Consider the following 3,968-nt stretch of genomic DNA (forward strand, 5'->3'; position numbering starts at 1 on the left):
TGGGCCTGAAGCTCAGAACGCAGCCTCCACCCTGGCACACATGCTTTATGCCCTGGAGCTGACTCTGACCTAGCTCCTCTCTCAGCACCTCAGAAACAGACTTTTCCCACTGACCTTCTAAGTTGTCTTTGGTGTTTGTGGATTGAGGAGTCTGGAAACTGCCATAGCTGCCTGTGATTCATTCCTCTGAGGCCTGCTCCAGGTTCGCTGTGGCCTGCGCACCCATGCCAAACTGTGCTCCTCTCCCTGCCCAGTCCGAAATGCCTTTCTGATCAACTATCCAGGCTGTCTTGGGCTGGAAATTTTTTTACTCTATCCTTTTGTATGTTCTACTGCTTTACAATTTGTTTAGAGCCATTTTTTTATGGGTATTTGGAGGGGTTTGGGGGAGAGCTCAAGCAAGTCACTGCTTTCATGCCGCCATCTTAGAAACACAGTCAACCTTGGCCTTTTAAAGCTAAGGTATTTTCCAGGTCTCAGCTTGTCTGAAGCAACACCCATTCAGTGATTAAAATTAAATTAGAAATGAGGCAAAGAATAGTCTCTTTTACCTAGTCCAAAAAAAATCAATCTGGGAGGGGAAGACCCTCAGAGTTTCTTTTTTATTTTCTTTTTAAATTTTATAATTAAATACTAAAATGTAAACACATAATGTGAAAAGAAAAAAAGAAAAAAAAAGTCATGTGCACAGCAGAACATATGCGACTTCAAAAGGAATAGCAATAAATTTCCATTTCAAGAAAGCATATATAATGGGTTTCTGGCTGAAACAGAAACAATTGCTATTTACACTCACACTGAGCCATCAGAGACCAAATAATGACCAAAATGAGGCTTGGGCTGGGACCTATTGCTGGCCAACCAATGAAAGCCAGAGTGATTTGGGTTTAAGGTATGGTCCTTAAGAAGAAATTTAGCCTGTAAACCCTAAGATATCTTGTGAGGTTTCATTGATAAAAAATTATATTTCTTTGGGCAGAGCACCTGCAGGTGAGTGTATGGTTCCTTATGTAAACAGAGGGGGAGGAGGGAGGGAGAGAAGGAGAGAATGAGGGAATGAGGAAAGGAGGGAGGAAAAAGGAAGGAAGATAGGAAGGAAGGAAGGAACTGCATTGTCCAAGTGGAGCTGGCCAATCAGGTCTTCAGAGTGGGGCAGTTACCACTAACTCAAAGATTGCTGATTGCTGTTTGTCTTTCATTCTTGAATAGGACTATGACATAGCAAAGATGATGTCATGACCTGAAAGTGAATTGGATTTGAATGGGGCAGGGATGTGCAAAGTCAACAGCCTCACTCTCTCCTCTACAGCCATATGGGTGCAGTGGCAAGATATAGATCAGGATGACTGGAGATAGCCCCCAATGAGAGCAGTATCAGTGGATTGTAGAATAGGTGTTGAGGAGTGAGGTTTTAAGCAGACTGGAAAGGTAGGAAGTGGCCAGATTGTGAAAAGATTTAAAGGCCAAATGAATGATGTTATATTTGATCCTAGAGGTAGTACAGAGCAACAGGTATTAATTGTGTGCACACGTGTATGAAAGAGAGAGATAGAAAAAGAGAGACAGAGGTAGACAGACAAAGATAGAGAGACAGAGAGAGGAAAATCAATTTGATGGCTGAGTAGAGAATTAAATGGAGAGGAGAGTTTTGGGTTTGGGTCCATCTCATGTCTTAGACCTACTTGAAGTGTACTCATCCATACCACCTATCTCCAGGGGTTAGAGCTCTAGCCCACCAACCCCTACATGTCTTTGGCTCTATCTGGCCACAACTCCACTTCTACTCAAATACCAGGGTCTACTCCCCTCATTCCAAGGCCCTTTCCCTACATTCTTCATTAGAGAAACACAATCAAATAGTCATCTAAATCTCACATCTTTGCAGGGGGGGCAAATTTTTTGAATCTCTAAGCATTATCATTTGTATTGATAGAAAGAGGGACAACGCTGATAAAATTACAACTTATTGAAGTATTTAAGCATGAAATATATAGACATAGATATCTTTCTTAATTGATCCCATATGGTATGGTATATACAGCACAGCAGTTCTGAAACTTTTTGGTCTCAGGAACACTCTACACTCTTAAAAATTTTCAAGAACTTCCACAGCCCACAGGAGCATTTCTTTATGTGGGTTATTTCTATTTCTATTTACCATATTAGATATGAAAACATCTTAGTATTATTGTGAACATAGTTTTGGACTAATAGACCTCTACTCAAAAGGGTCTCAGGGATCCCCAGTGGCCTCTAGACCATACTTGGAAAACTACTGGACTGAGAGGCAGGCAATTTGTGCCTTTGTTGGAGCTCTTTCACCAGTTAGCCCTTTCACCTTGGACAAAATACCTCAACCTCTCTGGTTGTTAGTTTTCTTGAGATATTGATCTATACTCAATTTCTGCCACACTGCTTCCCAGTTTTCCCAGTAATTTTTGACCATATAGTGAATTTTATTCCTAAAACTCAAATCTTTACACTTGCCAAATATAAGGTGATTATACGTATGATGATCTTAGAAAAACATGGAAAGACTTGCAAGAAATAACGAAGAGTGAAATAAACAGAACCAAGATACCATTGTAACAACAATATTTTTTTGAATAAATGGTCATTTTAATATGTATATAAATACATAATTTCTTCATTTAAAGCCACTGAAGGAAGTAAACAATAATTGTTTTATTTAATTACTTTGACATTAATGTAATTAGCAACCCTTAGAAAAGAGCAAAGATTACAAGATGAATGAAAATAGCCCTTGAAATTTTGATAGACATTTCATTTGCCTAAGAACCCTAGTTCTTCCTGCTTCGAATTAGTCATAGAAAATGATTTGGAAAAAAAAATCTAAAAAATAAGCCAACTCACCTAATATATTAACTATCATCTCCCAAAAAGTTCAACTTTGTCACCCTCACCTGTAAGAAAAAGAATCCTGCAAGGATTCCTTTCAACTCGGAGAAATGTAACACACTAAAGAACTTCTATTTTTTCCATTTTTCTATTTAAAGTTTTGAGTTCCAAATTCTATATCTCCTTCCATCCTCCTCCCTGAAATGGCAAGCAATCAGATATAGTTTATATATGTGCAATTATGTAAAACATTTCCACATTAGCCAGTTTATAAAAAAAGACTTGAATAAAAGAAAAACAAATGATAGTGAAAATAGCATATTTTAGTTTATATTAAATCAAAATCACTTCTTTCTCTCAAGGTGGATAGTATGCTTCATCATTAGTCCTTTGGGATTATCAGATCATCATATTGCTGAGAATTGCTAAGTCATTTTCAGTTATTCATCAAAGAATATTGCTGCTACTGTGTACAATTTTCTCCTGGTTCTGTTCACTTCACTATGCATCAGTTCCAGGTTTTTCTGAAATCATCCTACTTGTCATTTCTTATAGCACAATAACATTCCACTATAATTATATGCCACAGATTGTTTAACCATTCCACAATTGATGGGCAGCCTTTCGATTTCTGATTCTTAGCCACCAAAAAAAGAGCTGCTATAGATATTTTTGTACAAATAAGTCTTTTTCCTTTTTTATGCTTTGAAATATGGACCTAGCAGTGGTATTGCTGGATCAAAATGTATGCATAGCTTTATGGCCCTTTGGGCATAGTTCCAAATTGCTCTCAAGAAATGTTGGATCAGTTGACAACTCCACCAGCAATGCATTAGGGTCCTAGTTTTCCTACATCCCTTTCAACATCCAATATTTTCCCTTTTTGTCATATTAGCCACTCTGATAGGTATGAGGTGGTACCTCAGAGTTGTCTTAATGCAGCACTTCTGTAATCAATAGTGATTTAGAGCATTTTTTTTATTTGACCATAGATACCCTTGATTTCTTTGTCTGAAAACTGTCTGTTCATATCCTTGGTCCATTTATAAATTGGGGAATGGCTTATATTTTTGTAACTTTAACTTAGTTCTCTAACTATTGGAGAAATG

This window comes from Phascolarctos cinereus, unplaced genomic scaffold (assembly GCF_003287225.1).
Source record: "Phascolarctos cinereus isolate Bilbo 61053 unplaced genomic scaffold, phaCin_HiC Scaffold_2;HRSCAF=192, whole genome shotgun sequence".
NCBI lineage: Eukaryota > Metazoa > Chordata > Mammalia > Diprotodontia > Phascolarctidae > Phascolarctos > Phascolarctos cinereus.